General features: G+C 38.4%; 1 protein-coding gene across 4 annotated transcripts in view; it reads right to left on the bottom strand.

Moving 5' to 3' along the window:
* The window catches only part of CPQ (carboxypeptidase Q), a 439,474-nt gene that overhangs the window by 397,072 nt on the left and 14,536 nt on the right, over window positions 1-27,866 (bottom strand). The window lies entirely within an intron of this gene.

Raw genomic sequence — 27,866 nt, 5'->3', positions numbered from 1 at the left:
ATGCTGGTCACATTATCATTAGATCCATTACCAAAGAGAATACAGAGACCTCCTTACCAAAGGTAAAAATAATAGGAGATGGAATAATGGACTTCAGAATGGAAAATGGGAGAGGAGAGTTGCTAATAATACAGAAATATTATTAAATCCTAGTAAAATCATACCTGAAATTATGAAACATGCCCCTGGCGTTCTCTGGGCAAAGGAAAAAAAAGGGATTGAGACAAAGTTAGGGGGAGTGACAGTAGGCAGTCAAGAGGGAGAGGGAAAAGGGGGAAAGAGCTTATTAGTAGCCCTAAGCAGGCCAAACTCCCAACTGGTGAGATAGACACCAAATTCTCTGCTGCAGCAGCTTCTGGAAATAACTTCTAGAAGCCACAGGTCTCAGAGCAGGAGCAAATCCACGCAAAGACACCACAAATGAAGAATGTAGATTCCTCTGCCTCTTAGAAAGTTTCCCGTCTGCTAGCTGATACCTGGTATTGCCAAAATGCGGAAGCTCCAGAGTCTCTGGTCTCCCACACAGAGAAGCTATGTGAGGGGAAAGCTGCTTTCTGTTCTTGCTCACCTTCCCTAAAGAGGATCTTTATTCCCACTCAAACACAGACATACCCATGCCGACAAAGCAGTCAGTGTGCTAGGTACTAGGGTTTCAAGCATGATTGTAAAAGACAAGATCTCTGCTCCCAGACACAATAAAAGAAAAAGACAAGAAAATTTATGATTAAAACATGATTAAATTGAGTCCTAATAGAGAGAGGTGCTCAAGGTAAATAAAATTATCTTTGGGCAACTGACAACAAAACTGTTTAGAGAGGCCACAGAAAGAAGCATAAATAATTTAGCCTACTCTGCTTTTAATTAAGATTCTGCCCTATCCATCCTTCTTTATCAGGTCTTTAAAAGGTGAAGTTCCTCAAAGCTCAGACAGAACCCTCTTTTTTTCTTAACTTTATACCCTCTCCCTAGACAATTTCATCAATGCCCATGATTTCAAATACTCTCACCTAAATGTGTATATCCATCTCAGACCCCAAAAACAAGTATATCTCCGCTGTCTACTTGACATCTTCAAGTGAATCTTTTATAGGTACTTTGAATTCAATGTTTCCAAAACTGAACACCTGATCTTCAAGACCACAAACGGTGACGCCATTCACACACTCAGGTGTCCCGCTTCCATCAGCAAGATTGATATCTTGTTTAAAGTTCCTTAGCCGCTTCCCACTGCTCTTAGGATAAAACTCCACATCCCCATATGGCCTCCTAATCCCTGAATGTCCTGTCCTCTCCTACCTCTGTAGGTTCATCTCATGCACTCTCCTACTCTTGAACTCCAGATACGCTGACTTTATCTCACACACTCCAATGCGCCCTGTTTTATCCTGATCTCTCTGCCTGGAATACATCTTCCTTACCAGCTTTAGTTAATTCCTACTTCTCCACAGTTTGACTCAATCAGTATTTCCTTAAAGACACATTCCTGATTTCCCACACTAAGTCAAAATCTCTAAGAATACAGTTCATAGCATTATGATAATTATAATTAAATAAGAACAAACACTTACTAAGCACATACTATTGGACCAAGCATGATAGGTGATGGGGATTCAGCAACAGGAAAGACAAACAAGGTCTCTACTCTCTTAGAGCTATATACTTGACATGAGGAGAGACAGACGATACGTAAATGACAAAAAAGCAAGATAATTTCAGATAATAAGTAATATGAGGACAACAAAACAGGTGATGCGGTAGCCAGTGCTCAACAAACAGTAGACAATCAACCAGAAGGCAACTTGAGAAAACCTGCTTGCTATCCGAGTTTCATGGCTTACTTAAAAAGAAAGAAACTATTGATTCCCAGGTCCATTCATGTCTTTCTTAAGATTCAGAATTTTAGACTAGGTTATCTTGTAGGTTTGAAGATTTCATTCACTCATTCATTCAATAAGCATTTACTGAGCGCTGCCTCCTTGCCAGGCACCATGGAAGATTCTCTGTACAGGATTTTATGAATTGAGGAAAGAAAATCTGTGTGGTGACAGTGCTCAGCAAAATGACCACATTACTTGGAAAGATAACTATACATCTAGACAAAGTTATGTGGCAGGAAATACTTGTTATCATTTTTGCTAGAAAAAGATAGACAGCTGCATCTTATTATTCATGGCAGTTACATTCTATAAAGTCACTGCAAACAATGAGAGAAAATTGAACCATGGCTTTTCGGGAAATAGAAGGTGAGGTTCCTGCGAAACTCTGATCACAACATTTTTGTCAACCTATCAATATATAACCTTGCTTTTTATGTGTGTTTCTTTTAAAGACACCATATTTAATATCTATTGGTTCATTAACACCGAACTCACAGCCAACAGCGCTATAATTCATGCCCGAACAAAGTTTATCTAACACATGTACTTTCTATGTAGGGTACATCGCAGTCTTCTTGCACCGCAGAACACTAGCCAGCACGTCACACTACACTTTAACATCATTAAACAGTAATCACCCCAAAGGGTACAAAAATATGTCAGTAAATAAACCAGGAAAAAGATACTTGCTTACAGTATGAGTGAAGAGAGAAGGAAGAAAAGAGAAAAAGAAAGTGTAATTCTTGGGATTGAAACCTGGTTCCACCATTTACAGGCTGTATAATCTTAGAAAAATTACTTTATGGCTCCATGCCTCAGTTTCCCCTTCTCTGAAATGAAGATAATATTACCTATCCTGTGGGTTTACAGTGACGATTAAAACAGTGAATACAAAGAAAGTATTCGGTGAAGTGTCTGACGCATAGTAAGCGCTATCTAAGTGTTGACTATCAAAATAAACAAGCATAAAGCCCTGGGAGATTGTCTTAACCTTCAGTAAAAGTATGTGATGGGTGTTCAATACCCACAGCTATCATTCATCTTTCTCCTTCTTCTTCTCCCTTTCCCTCCCCAAACCTTTTCTTTTCCTTTACTGAATCCTTCTTGCCTGCCTCGGACTCCCTGGAGGCCCACACAGGATGTTGGAAGGTCCCTCTCCCTCAAAGAGCTTACTGACCTAGAGGCAAGCAGCTTTCATTCCAGAATTAAGATGACACTTCCTTCAAGTGCAGACCCAACAGCTTCCGGAATGAACATCTCTCCCTGTTGGACACCCAACCAGCTTCAGTAGAAGGAGCCTTCATGTTAACCCCGAAGCTCTGCAACAACTGCCCCTTTCCATGCTAGCAAGGGACTAGACAGTCGCCATCTTGCCAGCACGACTTCAGTGTTCAGTGGGTCACCAAACAAGCAAGCCTCCAGACAAAGTAAAGAGAGAGATGAGGAGCCAGATGAGAAACTGACAATGCCAAAGCTGGAGCTTCTCAAAGCAAACCTCCCACGTGCATGTCCCAGCTGGAGACAGTGGAGAGGAAGTTTGGGCCAGAGCCAATGAGTAGAAGGGAAGAGATACAATGGCCATTGCGCAAACAAAAGCTCTTTGGGTTGGGGACGGAGAAGGCTCCAGGAGCAGTAACACCCAGGCTAGCCCCAAGGGCCAGGGCTTTAGCTGGCAACATGAAAGTCCCCTCCTGCCAAGGTTGCCAAGGAACGCTCTCAGAAGGCCAAGAGTATGTTTTTCAGGGCATCTTCTCAGTGAAATGTGTGTGGCACATTTTGAAGCTGGCAGAATCCCTGCCTCAGATCTCCTCTTTGGAGCTTCCTCATCTTTCTGATCAAGACAAGAGGCCCTTTTTCATGGTTTTCATAGTATTAGCTTCCAGTTAGATACTTTCAAACTTCCAAATTAAGCAGAAAAATGCTTTGAAAATATATTGCCTTCATCAAGAAAGATAGTTTGGGACTTAGAAAACATCAAATACTTACCAATTCAACACATCTAACGACTGCAAACTACATTTGATAGCTACATTGTCCATTAGTTCTTAATTTATCAGATCTGTCTCCAGTCATAATAGTCACTCCCCCTTTCAAGGATCTGTGCTGCAGGCATCACACACAGTGCAGACACATCCAAAAATTTATTTCATTTAATCCTCCCCCAAATCCCTGAGAGGTTGACGTTATAACCCATCTCCATTTCACAGTTAAGGAAACTGTGTGAAAAATAATTTGCCAAAAATCATGTGGAAAGTAAGTGACTGAGCAAGGACCCAAACCCAAGGCAGTCTGACTCTAATATCTACATGTCCTAGTGTATTTGTATATAACCAGGTAATTGTACAGTCTGCACTCAGTGGGATACAAACTTGAAATGGATGTATTTTTCCCAGTCCCTCCTGCCACAGTGAATCATACTTTACTGCTCCTTAATAACATGTGGATAGACTCTACAACTTCCCAATCACGTTCAGTTATTAGAAGAGTGCCATTCCAGTATTTAAGACTCAAACCCATTTATTTGTTAAATTCCAGTTCTGCATCCAAGCTCTTCTCCTTCCACATCCTCAGGGCTGGCCCAGCTTCAGGTCGGGGCTGAGAGGGAGCAGGAGCCCTGGTCGGCTCTTGCTCCTCTCCCCACCCTCTGGTGAGAGAGGAGATGTGCTCAGGGTCCAGTGTGCCTCCTCCCTCCTCCATCTTCCAGGCTAAAGTCCGCCAGTGTGTTGGGAGGCTGAGAGCTGAGAGGTGGCAGGAGCTGACATATAATACCGGCTGCCCGCTTGCTTCCTTTCTAGCCAGATCTGGTTTTCCTCTGCTTCGCTAACACAGAAGGGGGATGCGGTTTACCTGGAGGGATGTGCTTCACTCCATCTCCGTCCGTGACTGAGAATGCCCTCAGAGAGAGGGCAACTGTGTTTCCATGTTGTCTCTGCCAGTGGGCCATGCCCTCAGCCATCTTGCCAAATGGGTCATCCCCTACTAGATGTCACCTGATCAGGCCTAAAACTCATTCTTCCCATTCTGCACTCTTTACTTCTCCTGTGGAGCCACAGAAACCATGAAAATCCTTTTCCAGGCCTTTCACGTGGGGTAGGGGTATTCCCTCTGTCTTCCTAGACACCTTACCCTGGGGCCCCTTCTCTGTCAGCTTTAGCGGACTACCAGGGCCAGGCAAAGAGCAGGCCCCAATTTCACATTCCCATATGCCCTGACACCAGCAACCCCTGTCAACCTCTCTCCTTCCTTCACCACACTTGGCTCCACACCAGACCAATGCTAACACCCAGAACGGCCTCTGCCGCTTCATCTCACCCAACATCTAGCTAGGGGTGAGAAGCCATCTCCTGTGACATCTCGAGGCTCTTGTCCAGGAGTCCACCGTTCATGGGGCTTTGACGTAGGCAGGAAGCGAAGGGACAGAAACACTGTAACTTTTGGCCAGATGGTCAGCAATTCACAACTGTAACAATGTCTTCCTTCTCCTCTCTACCCCATATCTTCTTTTATCAGATGAGAAGGGAAAGGGAAGGCACAGAGTGACAGTGTAGTTAGAGAGAACTGTTTGACTAGCTCTTACTGAGCTCTGGAGAAGTATCTGACCCCAGTTATTTGTAGCTCACTTTAAAATACAGGGTGCTTTTGTGTTCTCTCTATCTCTGTCAAATAAATAAAATGTTTTTTAAAAAATTTAAAAATAAATAAAAAACGGGTGCTTGATACCTCTTTGTCAACACCTGCCCAGGCTGGAGGGGAGAGCCACTACTCAGCTCCTGGGGCTGTCACCATGCAGGGATGCACACAGCGTTGCCCATCGTCCATTTTCCAAGTGAAACGGGAAACGTGTTCACCACTAGCGCTGTAGACGCTCATTGTCACTGTCATGGTGCTTCTCCTTTGCTTGCTCCCCCCGCAAATGCTTTTTTTTTTTTTAACTCAATGATTCTTGCATCAAAACTTTAATAATCAAATAAATTGAACCCAAATTTTCCCTTAATATCTCCTCAGTCTCTATTCTCTGCCAGAATTCATATCTCTCAAAAGATTAAGCCTCTCCTACACATCAGAGCACAGAAGAGCCAGACTCCACACTGTGCTGGTTTTCAGACGTCAAGGCTGTGCTCTCCCCTTCTCTGGTTCTCACTCAGAACCACCTGCTGAAGGAGCCATCCAGAGGGAGAACGTCCTTTCTCTGCCAAGTAAACTCAGTCTGACTTGTGCCCTTGGCCCAGTCCCTGGCCACCTTCTCCAGTATTTTGGCACTCCCTACCCTTGCATCCGTGTGCATACTCTGCTTCCTCCCACTCTCTCAGCCAGTGGGTACAAGCCCTCTCTGCCTGCAAGCAGAGTTAACCTGTCTGGATCGCCTGCATGGCTTTCTAGTCGCTATCTGCCTTCCATTCACTATGACACTTTTCAATAGGCTCCATTTCCTCACCACGCTCCTGCTCCTCAATTCTCCGCACTACAACATGTAGTGCTCTCCAACCAATCACACACCCACAGCGCTGAAACTGTTAGCAAAAATCAGCAACTCCAAGTCGCTAAAATGCCCTACTTCACCTCTCTGAGCTAGCGGTTTTACAGGTCAAACCATGCTTCTGAAAATTTGCTCCTACTTTAGCCCCGGTGACACCAATCTATTCTAGGTCTCCCACCTCTGGTGGCTCCTTCTCTGTGTTCTTAGCCAGCTCTTCTCTGCCTCTTTTACTTCCTCAGTCCACTTCTTTTTTTAACATTGTTAAGACCAAATCTCACTACAGAATGAATGGTGGCCCTAACTGTAGAGTACGGTAAAAACTCACAGGCTATGGAAGGCTCTCTCCTTACAAAGACCTAGAGCTTTATTCGGGAAAGTCGGATTACGCACTTACAAGCAGGGGTGCAATCTTGCACGTCTACTGAAAGCCCACAGCAGTCCAGCCAGACCAGACCATTCACCTGGTGTTTCAAGCTTGTCCTAGGTACATTTCTGCCTTTACCAATGTCATTCTCACTGCTGGAATGCCCTCTTTCTCAATCACATTGCACCCAGCCTTTAAGATTCAGCTCAAGATCCATTTCCCAGAGACAACTCCAGCCACGGAAATCTTGCCCTTCTCCAAAACTGTAGCCTTATTAATAGTATCACCACCTTGCATCTAATCATACATAATTGTGTGTTTTAATAAAACCCAATTCTTTCAATGGTTTCCAAAGGAAATCCACTCAACAAATTTTCATTGTGATTTCTATGGTCTTACTGATATTTATAGAGTAATGAGGAAGGGTTACATTACATGGAACACAGCATTTCACAGGATAAATCCCCACTTGGCTTGCCTCTCTCTAAAAGCCACCTCTCATGCCACCATCAATGACCTTCTTGACCTTCTTGCCTTTAAGATCCATCTTTCTTTCAGAAATCTGAGGACCAGCCAGGCCTTGAAGGTGGTAACTCCTCCCCAAGCTTTTCAAAGCATCATCTTAAGAAAGTCATTTTTCCCAGCAAAGGAATTCTCATACCAGTTACCAAGATGACTCTACTTTGTTTTTTGTTTTAATTAATATTATTGTTCAAATATAGTTCTTGAGCCCTCGATTAAATTTTAAACATCTAGCGAAATACTAATGATACTAGTAGTAGCAGCAGCCAATACTCTGACACCCCTAGAACAGTGTTATTCACAAAGGCAGTGCTTGTAAATACCTGTTGCATAGATGAAGAGAGGTCACACACACACACACACACCGCCAGGGAAGTGAGTTTGAATAGGTCCCTAAAACGTTATGTGTGCATCCTAACCCCCAGAACCTATGAGTGCGAACTTATTCAGAGAAAGGGCCTTTGCAGATACAATTAAGGATCTTGAGATGAGGTCATGTTGGATTACATGGTGGGCACTAAATTTAATGACAAGTGTCCTGATAAAAGACAGAAGAGGAGAAGACACAGAATGCAAAGGAGAAGGCCATGTGAAGACAGAGCGACTAGGAGTTATGCAGTCACAGGCCAAGGAAAACCTGGAGCCACAGGAAGTTGCTAGAGACAGGATGACTCTTCCCTAGGGTCTTCAAATGGAGCAAAACGCTGCCAGCTCCTTAACTTCAAACTTCTGCCCTCCAGAACTGTGAAAGAATAAGTTTCTGTTATTGTAAGTCACTACTTTGTGGTAAGTTATTACAGCAGCTCTAGGTAACTAATACAAGCTGCTTCTGTGTATTTATTCTTCCATTAGGAAAATATTCCCCCAGAGGTTGTTATATACCAAATAGACACTGTGCGAGGCATTTTAGATACATAAAGATCTTGCCTTGAAGAAATATATATTCCTAAAGCAAATCTGGTTACTCCCTGGATTTAGGGTGTCAGTTGCTAGCAGGACATTTTATTTTGTGTTTCATAAAAGACCACAGATATAGTTATACCTTTATGTCATGAGAACAGGACATCTTAATACAGCTGTAGAGACATAGGTGGAGAGAGGACTCTAGGCCAGCCTTTCCTAATTCCTGTTATTATCAGGAAAGACCATAAGAGTCTGAACAAGTCAACAACTAGAGCATCTGAAAGAGCAGGGCACACATCATTACCCCTACATTAGACATGTTAACTTTGTGTCACAGCTCAAATAGCTCAAATAGGGCTGCAGGAAGATATCAAAAGAGAGCACCTGTGGCTATAGATCTGAGACAAAACCAGCAGAGGGCCATTCACCAAACTATCACACCCTGATAGGAAAAACTATCCCTTTTTTGGAATAACGTTTCCAGGTGCATGAGCTGACAGCAGGAGATTTCTTGGACAAACCTTGGCACAAAAGAAAGCAGGTAGCTGGAAATGAGTAACAAATCACACGCACATGCCGTATTTTCAGAAAGCCGCAGGCAAAGGAGTGGGAAGGAAAGTAAAAGCTAAAAACTCACACTCACACATAAACCCCATGTCATAAAGACAACTGCTATTTTGTCTGGAACACAGACAGCATTGATTCTTGTCCCCTATAAATCTTGTACAAATAGCTGTTCCAGAAAGAGCATGTCTCATTTAAGGCAACTCTTAAAAAGGAAAAAATATATATACAAGCCACAAGAAGAGGGGGGAAAAAGGCACAGGAAGAAAAGGAGGGGTATACAAAAAATACTGCCACAGAACAGATAAAAACTGTTGCCAAACACGATGCCATGAAATAAAAAACAAGCATATGCCTCTATGAAACAAAAAATCAATGTAAACATACAAGAGCTCAAATAAAATAAAGTGAAGCAATAGAAAGAGAAGACTTAGGTATCAGCAGGGTCCATAAATAGAAGAGAAAAATAAGGCCATCAGAATGAAGATCATATTAGAGACAGCCCAAAGAGACTAAATATTGCTGAAAACAAAATAAGGACCATGAAGGACACAAATGAGAAAAATAGTCAGAATAAAATGTAAATGACTGAGTTAAAAGTGATTACAGCAAAAATAAAATGTTTCAAATAATTACAGCAAAATGATACACATGAAAGTTAGAAAATGGAAATCAAACATATGCATAACTAATATCTCCAAACAGCATAATCAAAACAATGAAATAAGATTAAATCCATCATTTCCCCCTGTCTAGGGAAAAATTTTCAAAGAAATACATTAAGACCAAGTATTTTATATCCAATAAAACAGTTGTTTGAGTATAATGACAGCTGACAAACATTTTTTGAGCATGCAAGAACCAACCCAAAGAATTTTATTCCGTCCTTCCCCTTTACCATCCCTGGAAGAAACTGCTAATACGTGAGCTTCAGCCAATTAAGAAATGAAGGAGAAAACTCTGGCTAAAATAACTAAGAGTAGTACTGAATTCACAGTATAGTAAATCCTAGACCAAAACAAATATACAAATTATGGTTATAGGACAGAATGGATATGTTATGTACACCACATCTTCTTTATCCATTCATCTATTGATGGACACTTGAATTGCTTCCATAATTTGATTATTGCCAATAATGCTACAATAAACATAGGAGTGCATATAGTCTTTCAAATTAATGTTTTCATATTCTTTGGGTAAATACCCAGTAGTGTGACGACTGGATCATAGGGTAGTTCTATTTTTAATTTTTTGAAGAACTTCCCTACTGTTTTCCACAGTGGCTGCACCAGTTTGCACTCCCACCAACAGTTTCTCCACATCTTTGCCAACACTTGTTGGTTCCTGTGTTTTTTATTTTAGCCATCCTGACAGGTGTGAAACAGTATCTCATTGTAGTTTTGATTTCCATTTCCCTGACAATGAGTGATATTGAGCATCTTTCATATGTCTGTTGTGGTACCACAACATTTATGGCTGAATAATATTCATATATATTCATATATATTAATATATTCATATATATGAATATTCATATATATGAATATATATGAATATTCATATATATGAATATATATGAATATTATTCAGCCATAAAAAACAAAATCTTGCCATTTGCAATAACATAGATGGATCTAGAGAGTATAATGAGAAGCCAAATAAGTCAGTGAGAGAAAGACAAATACCATATGATTTCACTCATATGCAGAATTTAAGAAACAAAACAAATGAACAAAAGAAAAAAAAGAGACAAATGTATTCATATATATATATTCTAGGTATGTCTCCTCTGACAAGGGAAACAAAAGCAAAATTAAACTACTGGGACTACATCAGAATAAAAAGCCTTTGCACAGCAAAGGAAACCATCAATAAAATAAAAAGGCAACCTACTGAATGGGAGAAGATATTTGCAAATGATACATCTGATAAGGGGTTAATACCCAAAATATATAAAGAACTTATACAACTCAAAATAAAAAAAACAAATAACCCAATTAAAAAAATGGGCAGAGGACCTGAATAGACATTTTTCCAAAGACATACAGATGGCAAACAGACACATGAAAAGATCCTCAACATCACTCAACATCAAGGAAAAATGCAAGACAAAGACATATACCATACAAATATCAATACCATATGATTCACTCACATGTGGAATTTAAGAAAACAAAACAAATGAACAAACAAGAAAAAAAGAGACAAAAAAAGTCTTAAATACAGAGAGCAACTGGTAGTTGCTAGAGGCAGGGGGTACAGGGGTAAAATAGATAAAAGGGGATTAACAGTACACTTATCTTAATAAGCACTGAGAAATGTATAGCATTGTTAATCATTGTATTGTACACTGAAATTAATATGACACTAAATGTTAATTATACTTGAATTAAAAAATTAAAAAATAAAAAAGGAGAAATTAATAGAAATAAATGTGAAATTAATGAATTAGAAAACCAGAACATACAAGAACTAATAAGTAAATCTGAGAGCTGTTTCTTGAATGGAGGGAGAGGGGGAATAGAAAAGAAAACCTTTAACTTGCTAAATTTCTCTAGGAGGAAAGAAATAAAGGTGGGGGGAAAATCACAGAAACAGAAGAAATTAAAAGAATTCTAAAACACCTCTTTGCTCATTCATTGTTAATAAATTTGAGAACTATGATGAAATGGATTATTTTCTAGGAAATCCCAGATGAAATTGAAAATTTAACAGGCCAATGTCCATAGGAAAAGTAGGACAAATTGTCAAACATTCACTCCCACTGAAATACTAAAGCACACAGTTGATTTCGCAAGGGGAATCTTGCCAAATCCTTAAAAAACAGATAACCCCAATGCCATTCAAAGTGTTTTAGAGCATAGAAAAAAGAAGGAAAGCCTCAAAATTATCTTTATGAAGATAAACCCCAATAAAGATAACAGAGAAAAGTACAACCAAGAAAATTAAAAGATCATCTCCATAGATTATGAAAAAACTTTTGATAAAATTCAACATCCTTTGTGACAAAAATTTTTATCATATACTATATTAAGAATGAATGGGTTTTCTCTTAGCATAAAACATCCTTATTACATCTCAAAAGTCATCATATTATGCCTAATAAAAATACTATTAATATTCTACTAAAGTCAAGTTAAAAGATAAAGATGTCCACTACAACAACCATTAATTTTTTGGAGGTTTTGGTAATATTAGACATTAAAAATAATAAGGTATAAAATTTTAAAGGATCTGGTAAAATTATCATTATTTTCAGGATACAGGACTATGTAGCTGGACAACACAAGAGAATCAACTGAAAAACATAATCAATAAGAGAATACATTAAAGTGGATGAATATAAACATAGTATAGTTAATAAACATAATAAACACTGCTACTATATATATTTATATATATAGTAGATGAGTAGCAGATATAGTAGCAGATGTAAAGGATTCATAGATTACATTTAAAATAGGAACCACAGCGCCTGGCGGGTTGAGTCAGTTAAATGTCTGACTCTTGATTTCAGCTCAGGTCATGATCTCAGGATCCTGAGATCGAGCCCCAAGTGGAGCCCTGTGCTGGGCATTCTCTCTCCCCCTCTCCCTCGGTCCCTTCCCACCACCGCTAGCATGTGTGTTGCACTCACTCTCATAAATGATATAGATAGATAGATAGATAGATAGATAGATAGATAGATAGATAGATAGACAGACAACCAAAAGTTATAAAACAGCTAAAAAATGTATAATAAGAAATACATATAATCGGGGGCGCCTGGGTGGCACAGCGGTTAAGCGTCTGCCTTCGGCTCAGGGCGTGATCCCGGCGTTCCGGAATCGAGCCCCACATCAGGCTCCTCCACTATGAGCCTGCTTCTTCCTCTCCCATTCCCCCTGCTTGTGTTCCCTCTCTCGCTGGCTGTCTCTATCTCTGTCAAATAAATAAATAAAATCTTTAAAAAAAAAAAGAAATACATATAATCGATATGAAGAAAACTCTTAATTGTTACTAAAAGACACACAAGAATTTAACAAATGAGAAGATGAAGCATGGTCAAGAAAATTAAGATATTATAGATGTCAGTTCTCCCTATATTTTTATCTATAAACTTAACATGATCACACACACACACACACACACACACACACACACCCTAGCACTGTTTGAAACTAGACAAATCGATTCTGAAGTTCACAGGAAAAATAAACAAGCAAGAATAGCCAGGAACATTTTGAAAAAGAAGACAAATGATCAAGGATTAATACTGCAAAATATTAAAACCTGCTGCAAAGCCATAAAATTTAATATGATGAGTTATAAATGTGTGAACAGACAAAAACATCAATGATACAGAATAGAAAGTCCAGAAATAGATTCAAATACAGTTAGAAATTTTAAATGTGATAAATGAATTTGAATCCCATGGAAAAAACGTGAAGTATTCAACAAGTGGTATGAAAACAAAAAACCTCATAGCTAAATGGGGAAAAAATATAAGTTGGATCTCTATATCATAACTTCCACCAAAATAAATCCCAGATAGATCAAAGATTTAAATGTAAAAACCATTAAAATGTTATAAGAAAACAAGAAGATTTTTCAAAAATATTTCCAGAATGGTAACAGATTTTCTAATTATATCACAGAACTCAGCATCCATAGAAGACTGATAAAGTTGACTAAAATAAATAGAAATAAAAAATTTTTCATAGCAAAAATTAAAAAATGTCAACAGACAAATCACTAAGAAGCAAAGAAAAATATTTACAAACCATAAAACACCGGGCTAACTTCATAAATTCATTAAGAACTCTCACAAATCAGTAAGAAAGGACCAATAATGCTTTAAAAATAGAGACAAAAGATATGAACGGACAGTTCACAGAAAATACAAATGACTCATGCTTAGGAAAAAATGCTCAACATCACTCATGAGAGAAATACAAATTAACACAGAGTACCACTTCCCTCCATCAGACTGCTACAGATCATAAGGTTTGCTACACACTGTGGTGACAAGGGAAAGGGGAAGTAGGTACAATTACATATCACTACTGGGACTGGTGTACAATTTCTGTGAGAGCAGTCTACATATATGCATGTACTTTTTAATATACATATATATTATTTATTTATTTATTTATTTGAGAAAGAGATTGAGCACGACTGGGGAGAGGGGCAGAGGGACAAGCAGACTCCCCGCATGAGCAGGGAGCCCGATGTGGGGCTCCATCCCAGGACCCTGAGATCATGACCTAAGCCGAAGTCAGATGTTTAACTGACTGAGCCACCCAGGCACCCGTACCTGCACTTTTTAATACAAAAATCCCTCTTCTAGAATTTTTCCTACAGATATATCCAGACAGAATGATTTACATACAAAGATTTTCCTTGTTATATGGCTCGTAATAGCAAAAGTTTGAAAAAGCCTAAATGCCCTCATATAGTAGACTAAGTAAATTATGGTACATCCATAAGGTAGAACACGAAACTATTTAAAACAAAGTGGGGGGCGCCTGGGTGGCACAACGGTTAAGCGTCTGCCTTCGGCTCAGGGCGTGATCCCGGCGTTATGGGATCGAGTCCCACATCAGGCTCCTCCGCTATGAGCCTGCTTCTTCCTCTCCCACTCCCCCTGCTTGTGTTCCCTCTCTCGCTGGCTGTCTCTATCTCTGTCGAATAAATAAATGAAATCTTTAAAAAAAAAAAAAAAAAGTGCTCTCTATGAACAAATATTGAACAGCTTCCAAGATGAAATGTCAGAAGAACAAAATAAGGTGCAGAACAAAATGTATAGTAAGTTGCCTTTTAACTACAAACAAAGAATATGCTCTTTCTTGAAGAATACATAAGACACTAAGAATAGGAGATGCCTCTGAGAATGGGAGGTGCTTTGGTGAAAAGTAATTCAGCAGCTTGGCTCAAAGGGGAAGAGGGAAACTTACATTTTACTATACACACTTTTTGAGTGGTATCTCGCTTGCACATATGACCTCAAAATTATAAAGACTGTAAAGGCTTTCTTTTCTCTGACTCATGTATCTTCTCAAATTCTCAACAAATATGCCCTTAGTGTTTATTCTTCTGAAGAAGGTGTAACCTTTGTGGGTACTCTTGTTTTGTTCAGGGGCAGGCAGGATAAATTCCACCTTTAAAGGTATCAGTGTTTCAATTTTCAGTGTGATTACAATCTCTAGGAGGGAAAAAAAATAGACAACACTGGCTCTTTTTAAAAAAGTCCTTTAAATCATCTCTGTTCTTAAGCAAATCGGTTGCCAAACATCAAAAGGGTTTTTTTTTCTACCTTTACATCCAAAGATAAACTGTTTTTCAAAGGCACTTCTTATTTTACTAAAAACAAAACAAAAATCAAGATTCCCAAAGTTTTGTGGGATACAGTTGTATCAGGGTATGAAGGGAATGCCTCCTTCAAACAAAAGAAAAAGAAGGATTTTGTTCACGTTTTGCTTGAACCTCTTTCTTCTTGAGAACTGCTATGCCAAGTTTCAACCTGAAAATATGTGCCTGTGACGAATGTGCTGACAGACCTTTATCTAGAGAAATGTGAATCTAGTGCAGTAATTCTTAGCCAGGTGCGTTATTTTATTCATTATTTTAAAGTCTACACAAGCATCTCTTAAGGAAATTTATACCCTTAGTAACACCACTTCAGAGTGATATAAAAGTGTACTCAGGTCACGAAGTCTTACACATTACAGACTGCAAAACTACACTATTCAGCTATGCAGATCTGACTTCAGTAAGATGTAAATAAGTGTGACCATTAAAGTTTCAAGAAACCCACAAAAATGGTTAAAACACATCATCAAGGAAAGGACAAAGAGCTCAGAAAATACGTGCTTTTCAGTCCTGTCTACTTCTCAGACTCCCTTCCTCTTCAGAACCTTTTCTGTTTCCAGCTGGTTTTGCCAGCAGGAGGAACCCACACTGTAGAGCCAGCTTTGGGAATTCTGCAATGCTCAAAATTTTAAGATACCACGCTAATGGTTGATTATGTTGCATTATCTACTAAAACAGATGTCCTGTGATCGGTTTCATTGTTTTTATCCAACAATTATTTTAGAAACAAGGCTGTTTTTATTACAAGACTAGATCTCCGGTGTCTCTACCTCCACTTTCTTAAAAGTAATAGAAAGGTCTTGTCAAGGTGTTGTAGGTTTTTTCCCTCTAACCACCCTTTCCCCCAGCCGCAACCCTGACTTATCATTTCCCTGGAATTGCTTCAATATGGTATTTGAGCTGCTTCCTAACTAGCAAGGCACTGTCGTGCTCATACCAAAGCTATCTGGTCACATTCCGTTGTTTCCCCTGCTTAGGGCCCTCACACTGCTCTCCATCTTGCTCAGAGTAAGAGCCTAAGTCCTTAGAGTAGTCCACGAGGCCCCTGCCACACTCAGACTTCACCTCTACTCCTCCCTCCCTCTGCTCCAGTCACTCTGGTCTCCACACTGACATGCAATGTTTTCACCTCAGAATCTCCGTACTAACCATTCCCTCTGCTTGTACACTCTTCCCCAGAGGGAATATAGTGCCTTCAAAGGCTCTGCTCAAAATGCACATCTCACTGAATCCTTCTTTGACAGCCCTATTCAAACTGGCGATGACTCCCCTGAGTCTAGCAGTCCTTTTCCACCTTCCTTGCTTTATTTTTCTGCATAGAACATGTCACTTCCAAACATACTATAAAGTTAATCTACCCATTTGCTTATTGTCCATACTTCCAGGCTTGAATGGAAACTCCCTGAGGCCAGGAGTTTTCATCTGTTTTGCTCTCGGCTGTGTCCCTCGTACATAGGACACTGATAAGCACATGGTAGGTGCCAGGGTTGCTGTGTAGCACCAGGCAGTGTCCCACATGACCCCAGAGGACACTATTCAGTCTTGGAGGGGTGCAATGGTGCAGTCCTGTCAAGGCACTCAGCATTTGCTAACTACCTGCTTTGTGACCTGTAATACAGCAGCTTTCTGACAATCTGAGAAGTCCATGAAGCTTTATTTTTGCCTCCTTTTTGCTTTTATGGTTTCGTTTTTATTACATAGTAAACTGGTGTTGGATACTGCATAGAAAGACAATTACCTGATTCTAGAAAAACAGAAATCTTCATCTATTTCACCCAAATCTCTAAGAATTCCTTTAAACCATGAGATCTGATCGGATCTTTTTCTGCCAGATCCCTGAAAACTGTATTGGTGAATTGTCACTCTGGTTAAAATTGAGTTGTGGGGGGCGCCTGGGTGGCTCAGTTGTTAAGCATCTACCTTCGGCCCAGGGCATGATCCCAGCGTTCTGGGATCAAGCCCCACATCAGGCTCCTCTGCTGAGAGACTGCTTCTTCCTCTCCCACTCCCCTGCTTGTGTTCCCTCTCTCCCTGGCTATCATTCTCTCTCTGTCAAATAAATAAATAAATAAATCTTAAAAAAAAAATTGAGTTGTGGTTCTTCAAAGAAATTCTACAGGCAAATTAACTGACAATTAGGAAAAAATCTAAAATGCTAAACATTCATATATTCCATAAACATGAACCAACGAAAAGTTGGCAAGAATTTTCTTTTTTTCTCAATTTTTGGAGATGAGCTGCAGATTCTTCATATGATTCTTCATTCATCCCAAGCACTAGGATTACTTGGAAGAATGTTCTTTTAAATGTAATCCATTACAACAAACCTCAAATTGATAGGTTCCTTCTTGCAGCTGCCAAACCTTAGCTAGGCCATTTGTTTTTCTTTTGTTTTGCATAATTCACATGGATTTGACAGTACAATGGTTAGTACTGTACTGAAGCTACATATCCTGAGAAAGGATATTCTTCTTGGCAAGTTAAGAGCTAAATAGGATTACGAGTACCACTTTTATGCTCTCGCTCTTACAATTTATCGTGTAACATTAGAAATATTTGAAGAGAGTTATGTCCATTCCCTTAGACATACTTGCACGTGCTTTTCACACACACAACACTTTAGTTTGTATGTACTGTAAATCTTATGCTTCTATATTCCTAATGCTCTGTATTCCTAATAGTTCCAGCCACCATAATGCTGAATATAATGCAGAAATTCTGAATAAGTATTTGTAGACCAGTGTGTCATTGGTGGACAAAAAGATTTAAGATTATCAACAACAGGAAAGGGAACTACACTAAAGTATAGTGCGTTTTCTTAATTACACTTTTTATTTTGAGATAATTGTAGATTCACAAGAGGTTATAAGAAAGATACAGAGAGATCCAAGTACCCTTTACCCATTTTCCCCCATGTGACATCTTACATTCTTACATCTATGGTACAATGTCAGAACCAGAATACTGCCACCGGAACAACTGAGATACAGAACATTTCCATTCTCACAAGCAACCCTCATTTTGCTCTGTTACAGCTGTATCCACACCCCCCCCCACTACCACCTCTTCCTCTAATCCTAGCAAGCACTACTGTCTTCCCCATTGCTATAATTTGTCATTTTAAGAATGCTATATAAAAAATAATACAGTATATAACTTATGGTTGGCTTTTTTCATCCAGGTCATTGGCTGTATCAATGGTCTGTTCCTATTTTGCTGAGTAGTATCCCATTGCCTGGATGTATCACAATTTGTTCAGCCATTCACCCATTAAAACATGGCTGGGTTGTTTCCAGTTCAGGGCTATTACACACACAGGTGTTATGAACATTAGTGTACAGCCTCTTGTATGAACATAAATCTTCATTTCTCTGGGATATATGCTCAGAAATACAACTGCTAGATTGCCTGGTATTTACATGTTTCGTTTTTATTTTTTTAAAGATTTTATTTATTTATTTGACAGAGAGAGCACAAGCAGGGGGAGTGGCAGGCAGAGGGAGAAGCAGGCTCCCTGTTGAGCAGAGAGCCCAATGATGCAGGGCTTGATCCCAGGACCCTGGGATCATGACCTGAGCTGAAGGCAGACACTTAACCGACTGAGCCACCCAGGAGCCCCCATGTTTAGTTTTTTTTTAAGAAATTATCAAACTCTTTTCCAGAGTGGCTGTAACATCTTACATTCTCATCAACAATGTATGAGTGATCCAGTTTCTCTACACCCTTGCCGGCAGTGTTATTTATTTTAGTCATTGTGATAGGTGTATGGTGCTATCCCATTGGTTTTAGTTTGCATTCCCCTAATGGACAATGATGTAGGACTTTCCAGGTGCTTATTTCCCTTCTGTATATCTTATGCAATAAAATGTTTCTTCTTTGGTCCAAGTTCAAATTGGACTGCTTGCTTTCTAACAGTCAACTTTTCTGAGTTTGCATATTCTAGCAACCAGTCCTTTGTTAGATAGGTGATTTGCAAACACTTTCTCTCAATCTCTATCTTGTCTTCTTATCTCATTGACAGGGTCTTCCACAGAGCCAAAGGTTTAAATTTATTTAATCCAACTTGTCACTTTGTCTTTTTAAGGGTTATGCTCCTGGTGTCAAGTCTAAGAACTCTTCATCTAGAACCTACATCCTGAAGACCTTCTCTTGTCTTTTTCTAAAAGTTTTATAATTTTACATCTCATATTTAAGTCCGTGATCCATTTTGAGTTAATTTTCATATGACATGTGAGACTTAAGTCAAGGTTCATCTCTTGCTGATGGTGTCCAAATGCTCCAGCACCATGTGTTGAAAAGGCTATATTTTCTTCATTGCACTGCTTTGGCACCTTTGTGGAAAATCAGTTGGACACATTTACATAGATCTATTCTGCTCAGTTGATCTATGTGTCTATCCTTCCACCAACATTACAGAGTCTTCATTATAATAAGGCTTGAAATCAAGTCGACTGATTCTTCACACTTCATTCTGATCTCTGGGTAAAAGCATTCGGTTTTTCACCGTTAAGTAAAATGTTAGCTGTAGGTTTCTGTGGCTGTTTTTTATCAAATTGAGGAAGCTCCCTTCTATTCCTATCTTACTGAGAGTTTTAATTGTGAATGGGTACTGAATTTTCCCAAATGCTTTTTCTGCATCAATTGATAGAATCATGTGATATTTCTTCTTTGGAATCATGTGATATTTCTTCTTTAGTCTGTTAATATGGTAGATTACATTGATTTTCAAACACTGAATCAGATTTGCATCCCTGGAATAAACCACCCTTAGTCATTGTGATAGTTCTTTTTCTATTTTGTTAGATTATATCTGCTAATATTTTGTTAAGAATTTTTGTGTCTATATTCATGAGGGACATTGGTCTCTTTTTTGTACTGCTTTTGCCATTTGGCATCATAGTAATACTAGCTTCACAAAGTGAATTGAGAAATGCCCCCCCCTTTCTATTTTCTGGCTTAGATTATATAGAATTGGTGTCAGTTCTTTTAATATTTGGTAGAAGTCTCTAGTGAAACCATCTGGAGCTAGAGATTTCTTTCTTGGCAGTTTTCAAATTATAAATTCAATATCCTTAATCATTGTTGGGTTATTCAAATTATTTCTTTCAGGCTGAGTAAGTTGTAGTAGTTGTGTTTCTCAAGGAATTGGTCTGTTCCATCTACACTGTCAAATTTATGTACATACGAGTTGCTTGTAGTAGGCCCTTATTGACTTCTTGGTGTCTGCAGTCGGTGATTTCCTGCTTCATTCCTGATACTGGTATTTGTGTCCTCCTTTTTTTCCTCTGTCTGACTTGCTGGAGAATTGTCAATTTTATTAATCTTTTCAAAGAACTAACTCTTTGTTTCCTTAATCTTCTCTATTGTTTTACTGCTTTCAATTTCATTGATTTCTGCTATTACTTCCTTCCTTCTCCTTGCTTTGGGTTTATTTTTATTTTATTTTCCTAGGTTCTTTCCTAGCTTATATTAATATTAAACTTTTCCTCTTTACTAATGTATTCATTTAGTACTATAAATCTTTCTCTTAGCACTGCCTTAGCTGTGTCCCATGAATTTTGACATATTTTCATTTTTATTCTCTTTGATATCTTTTTTTATTTCTTTTGAGACTTCTTCTTTGACCCATGCATTATTTAGAAGTGTGTTGTTTAGTTTCCAAGTGTTTGTAGATTTTCCTGTTATTTTTCTGCTATTCATTTCCATTTTGATGGCATTATGGTCAAAAAAACACATTCTGTAGGAGTTCAATTATTTTAAACACTTTGAGGTTTGTCTTGTGGCCTAAGATATGGTCTATCTTGGTATAATTCTCCGTGGGCACTTCCCCCCCTCCGCTCCATGGTCACTTAAAAAGAACAGTTTTCTGCAGTTATTGAGTGATATGTTCTATAAATATCTATTAGATCATTGTGGTTGGTGGTGATGCTGAGTTTTGCTATACTCTTACTGATTTTCTGCCTAATTGTTCTATTAATTGTTGAGATAAGGATACTGAGGTATCCTTTGAATTTATCTGTTCCTCCTTTCATTTCTACCAGTTTTTGTCTCACAGGTTTTACAGCCGTTTTGTTGGTACCTACACATTTAGAATTGCTGTATCTTCTTAGTGGATTAACTCTTTTATCATACGTCTCTCTCCGTCTCTGATCATTTTCTTTGCCTGATACTAAACTTTACCTGATACTAATAAAGCTATTTCTGCTTTTTTCGGTTCATCTTTGTAATGATCTAGTCAGTTCTCATTATTTATGGATTCCATATTTGCTAATTTACCCACTCGCTAAAACTTATTTGTATCCCAAAAATCAATACTTGCGATATATTTGCAGTCATTCATGGACATGCACAGAGCAGCAAAATGTTTGAGTTACCTGACACACATACTCCCAGCTAAATTCAAACAAGGCAACACTCTGCCTTCTTGTTTCAACTCTCAAGCTAAAAACAGAAATGCTTTTCACAATCTACTTAGTACCACATTTTTCCCATTTTTGTGCTTTTTGTTGGTGATTTCACTGCGTAACATGGCCTTGAGCATAGTGAAGTACTGTTTTCGGCTCCCGAGAGCAAGAAGCCTGTTGGTGCCTTACAGAGAAAAGGTGTGCTAGAATGAGACAGGACTCACAGTGCTGTTGGCAGTGAATTCAAAGTTAATGAATCAACAATATATACCCAATAAAGTGTCTTTAAACAGAAACATACATAAAACAAGAATACATATTGACCAGTTGACAAAAATGTGAACAGAGGCTCACAGGAGCCTAACTCTGTATTTGTCCTAGGAGCAGTTCGGTATTTGCTAATTCAGCGTTCACAGTGATTTAATTAGCTACCACAAATAAGGAGAATCAACTGTTTATGTTTTCCCATCCTTTTATTTTCAAATTGCATATGTCATTATATTTGAAATGAGTTTCTTATAAACAACATATAGTTGGGTATGTTCTTAATCCACTCTGGTTTTTAGTTGGTATATTTATAGTGTTTACTTAATGTAATTATGATATATTAGAGCTTAAGTCTTCTATTTTTTTTTTTGGTTTTCTATTTTTCCTCTCTGTTATTTGTTTCTCTATGTTTTTTTTTTCTGCTTGCCTGTGGGTTACTTGAACAGTTTTTAGAATTCTATTTAGATTTATCTGTAGTGTTTTCGAGTATATCTCTTTGCATAGCTCTTTCTAGAGGCTTCCCTATGCATCACAGTACATATATAAAACATCATAGTCTACTGGTGTCATCACCTTACCAGTTTGAGTAAAGTACAGAAAACTTACCTCCTATTACATACATCCCTTTGCCCTTCCATGTTTATAGTATAATTTTCTTAAATATTTTATCAACATATATCTAGAATCACATTTAGAGAGTATTATAATTTTCACCTCAACACAATTCAGTAGGATGATCTCATTACTGCTGGCAATGGTGACAGTCCTGACTTTCCACTAGATCTCCTCTAACACCATGCCATCAGGGAAGAGGTAGGGTGCATTATTTTCAGCCGGGCCATAATTCCAAACTCCCCACACGGTTTCTACTGACTCCAAAGGTGGGGGTGGGGAGGCTCATTAATGGGTGCTAGATATATGAAAGTCCTGGCTCCCTACTTCGTCTTCCCTGACACCACTCTGGCAGGGGTGTTGGGATACCCTGTAACAGCCTTGTGAATCTAAGTTACTCACTCAGTTTCTGTTGGTATGGGTCACTGTGGAGCCATGGGTTTTTTTCTATAGTATCTGACTGGAGTTGAATAGTTACTTTCTAAGTTTTCTGTCTTGACAAACTATCCCCTTCCTGGTCCACTGGCTACAGAGAGCAGGCTTTTGTTAGGGATTTATTTATTTATTTATTTTGTCTACATTCACTGGCATTTCCAAATTGCCAGCTTTTTCAGCTCCAAGTCTGAGGTATATGATGCAAAAAGAAAACCCAAGGAACTCAGGTCCCAAGGTCCCTAGCTGGTCTGCCTTCTTCCTTCCACCTTTCAGAGTGGAAAAGTACATCTACTCCATCTTTCCAGAACTGTAAACTTTCCAGCATGTCAATTTTAAACAACACACTGTTCAAAGTACAAAATTTTCACAAAGCAAACATGAGTGTCAACACCACCTCCCTGCATGCTTCATTTTTTTCCTGAATATTACCTCCTCTGTGAATCCTTTCTAGAACTATCTAAGTCAAAATTAATTACTGCTTTCTTTGTGTAACCACAGCATGGCATTTACTTTTCTGTAAAGCCTACAGTCATCCAATGGTGCGACCACTGGCCATGTAAGCAAAGCAAACTGAAGATGAAGTCCACATCAGATTCATGTTTGGACTCTCAATGTCTGAATGTCTACGAGTACGCATGTATTACAGTAACTCACACAGTGTGGGGAAAGTAGTGGAGACCCAGTAAATATCTGCTGACTGAATAAGTGAACAAATGAACATTTATTTAGCACTTGCCCATATGTTCTGGAACTCAAGAAGGGTTTGTTAAATCAGACTAAATTGTTTCAGCATCTGTCAGTCTAATCAATCCACAATGATTTCTTCCCAAGAGGAAAAGAGAAGCCCACAAAGTATATCCAAAGTGCAATTATTGCAGATTATTACTTTTTCCCAATTAACAATTAATTAATTAGCAACTATTTATTTAAAAACTACACAATCAGAACCATGCATGGTACAGAAGAAGTGCAAGTCAAGATTCCTGTCCTCAGAAGCATAAAATATACAGTGGAGACCGAAAGATAAGCAAAAATTAAAGAGTGAATAAATCAGTGAAAATGAACTATAAGAAAAAAAAGAAAAAGGGTGATCTGGATCATTAAAAAGGACTTCATAAGAGAGGCAGGACTGCTGTCAGGCTTTTAAAGATAATTATGTTTTAATTGACTGAGAGGAAAGCAAAAAGAAGGGTATTTCAGTTCTGGGAACAGTAGAAAGATACAAAGATAGAAATGAACTCGGACAGAGAGGAATTCACTTAGAGGGGATATGGCTGAAAATCAGAGTTTTGAAAATGACTCAGTATTCACACAGCACAGAAGAAATAAAGAAGTCATCATCATCTGAACTATATTACAGTTTACAAAGATTTTTCAAACATGCATTTTCTCATTGAAGCCACCAAATATCTTTGATGAAATACAGAGTGAAACATGGAGTGACTCGAATTTAGGTCTTCAGACATTCACCCTTCTGCCGTGTACACACCATTCTCTCTGGGTAATGTTCAAATAACTGGGGGGTTGATCTTGGGGGTGGGAGTGCTCTTTTCCCAGTGAGAGAAATCTGCCAATATTTTAAAAGACAGATTGAAAGGAAGAGACTAGAAAGGTAATGAAGAGCCTAACTAGAAAGGCAGTGGCAAACATGGGGAAGAAAGGAGTAAATCTAGGAGAGCTTTCAGAAAAAGATAGATGATTTGACATAACGGGAAGGAAGAGGGCCAAAAAAAAAAAAAAAAGCTAAGGTTTCTGTTGCCGGCATTGAGGAAAATACTGGTACCTAGTCAAGAGGATCAGAAAACATAAATGATAAGTTTATGTTTAGATACTGAATTTCAAGAACTCTATAGGTTTCTAAAAAAGCAGGAAAAAAGAAAGACATTAAGGGGTTCCTGAGTGGCTCAGTCAGTTAAGTGTCTGCCTTCAGCTCAGGTCATGATCTCCGGGTCCTGGGATCAAGCCCCATGTGGGGATCCCTGTTCAGCTGGAAGCCTGCTTCTCCCTCTCCCTCTGCTCCCCACCCCCTAGCTCATGCACTTTCTTGCTTGCTCTCTCTCTCTCTCAAATAAATAAAATCTTTAAAAAAAAAAAAAAAAGAAAAAAGAAAAAGAAAGAAAAGACATCAAGCCAAGGAGCATTGCACGTTGTGCACTGAGAGCTCTTAAACAAAACTAACCTGTCTGGAATCTAGAAGCCCAGAGCCACTTTTGAACTGGTCACCTCAACCAAGATGGCTACAGGCACATCATAGTAGACTATGGTAGCTATGGTTTTTGACTTCTCAGCACACTTCCCCATTTTCTGTTTTCATTTTCTTTAAGGTCATCCTCCCTGATCCCCACACTCTGGTCTAAGTTGATTGTCAATCACAGTACCATTCCTCATCCCACACTCTACACCCAAACTACAGAGACAGAATGGTCCAAGTAAGGCCAATCAAAATCTTCAACAATATTGATATATGGCATATCAACTACATTTTCCTATTTTCTGTATTCTTGATGCTCTGACATCCTGGGCTTCATTGATCAGGAGGAACTGCCCCTCCCAAGGTTAGCTGATTCTTAGAGTTTCCTGAGAACACTCCTTTCATATGTAAACCAACCAACTTAAACCAATACTCTCAAACCATCTCCACTATCTAACTCTCACATGCTCAGCCAATATTTCCCTGTCCTAATCAACCCAGGGCCAGGGACCAGACAACTTGAGACAGTTCATATACCTGAGAGCCCACTAAAATTATTCAAACCAATCCTAAGCCTATTTACTTTGTCTCACCCATTCTTTCTCACCAAAACTACAATAAAGGCTTTTGCACATGCTTTTCCCTCACTCCTTCTGCCTCCTACCTGACCCTGGTGCTTCCCTGTGTGGCTCCACATGGCATGGCATGCCCCTCCTCTTGGGAAATGTAACAAAATATCTTTCCAATGGCAGTCATTTCCTGATCTGATGACTCTTCACATCTGAATAATAATAAAATATATTTTAAAACATATGGATGTTGCAAATAAGAGTTGTTTCAACACAGAACTGGAAGTCCTAGCCACAGTGATTAGGCAAGAAAAAGAAATAAAAGGCATCCAAACTGGAAAGGAGGAAATAAACCTGTCTCTATTTGCAGATGACATAATATTATATATAGAAAACTCTAAAGACTCCACACACACAAAAAAAAAGTCATCATAAATGAATTCAGTGAAGTTGCAGGATACAAAATCAGTACACAACCTCTGTTGTATTTGTATACACTAATAACAAAATATCAGAAAGGGAAATTAAGAATACAATCCCATTTACAATCGCATCAAAAAAATAAAATATCTAGGAATCAATTTAGCCAAGGAGGTGAAAGATCTATCTATTGATAACTACAAGACATTCATGAAAGAAACTGAAAAAGAAACAAACAAGTGGAAATATATTTTATGCCCATGGGTTGGAAGAATTAATATTGTTAAAATGTCCACACGACCCAAAGCAATACACAGATTCAATGCAATCTTTATCAAAATTCCAATGGCATTTTTCACAGGAAGAGAACAAACAATCCTAAAATATATATGGAAGTACAAAATATCCCAAATAGCCAAAGCAATCTTGAAAAAGAAGAAAAAACTTGAGGCATCGCACTCCCTGATTTCAAACTACATTACAAAGATATAATAATTAAAATAGTATGTCATTGGCATAAAAACAAACACAAATCAATGGAACTGATGAGAGAGCCCAGAAATAAAATCACACATATATGGCCAATTAATTTACAACAAAGAATCCAAGAATATACAATTGGGAAAGGGTAGTCTCTTCAATAAATGGTGTTGGGAAAACTGCACAAAGAATGAAACTGGCCCACTATCTTACACCACACACAAAAATGAACTCAAAATGGATTAAAGACTTGAACATAAGACCTGAAACCATAAAAGTCCTAGAAGAAAACAGGCAGTAAGCTCCTTGACATCTCTTGTCGATGATTTTTTTGAATCTGACACCAAAAGGAAAAGCAACAAAAACAAAAATAAACAAGTGGGACTATATCAAACTAAAAAGCTTCCACAAAGCAAAGGAAACCAGCAACAAAATGAAAATGAACCTACTAAATGGGAGAAAATATTTGCAAATTACATATCCAATAAGGGGTTAATATCTAAAATACATAAAGTTTTCATACAACTCAATACCAAAAAACAATTAAAAATTAATTAAACTAATTTAAAAATGAGCAGAAGATCTGAGTAGACACTTTTCCAAAGAAGACATACAGATGACCAAGAGGTACACAAAAAGATACTCTACATCATTAATCATTAGGGAAATACAACTCAAAACCACAATGAGATATGACTTAATACCTGTGAGAATGGCTTCTATCAAAAAGACAAAAATAACAAGTGTTGGTGGGGATGTGAAGACAAGGGAACCCTGGTGCACTGCTGGTGAGAAAGCAAACTGGCATAAACACTATGGAAAACAGTATAGAGTTTCCTCAAAAAATAAAAATAGAACTACCATATGATCCAGCAATTCCTCTTCTGAGTATTTATCCAAACAAAACTAACTCAAAAAGATATATGCATTCCCATGTTCACTACAGCATCGTTTACAATAGCCAAGATATGGAAACAACCTAAGTGCCTACTGAGAGATGAATGGATAAAGAAATCAAGGTGTACATATACACAATGGAATATTATTCAGCCATAATAAAGAATGAAATCTTGCCATTTGCAACAGCCTGGCTAGACCTCAAGGGCATTGTGCTAAGTGAAATAAGTGAGACAGAGAAAGACAAATATTATATGATCTCTCTTATATTTGGAATCAATCAATAAAACCAAGATCATAGATACAGATAACAGACTGTTGGTTGCAAGAGGCAGAGGTGGGAGGGGGGAGAGAAATGTGTGAACTCTCTGGGTTTTGTTTGTTTGCTTGTTTGTTTGTTTAGTTTAAATAAATGAAAATCAATAAATTAATTTAATTTAACTATATTTTAAGAAAAGAACCTCTCCTTGCTAAAGGATGTGAGCTCAAATGTGTTTCTATCACTGGGATTTGTTTTTTAAATGTTCCTT

The sequence above is a fragment of the Ursus maritimus genome, unplaced genomic scaffold (assembly GCF_017311325.1).
Source record: "Ursus maritimus isolate PB19 unplaced genomic scaffold, ASM1731132v1 scaffold_9, whole genome shotgun sequence".
Taxonomy (NCBI): domain Eukaryota; kingdom Metazoa; phylum Chordata; class Mammalia; order Carnivora; family Ursidae; genus Ursus; species Ursus maritimus.
This window is presented reverse-complemented; position numbering and strand designations above follow the sequence as displayed.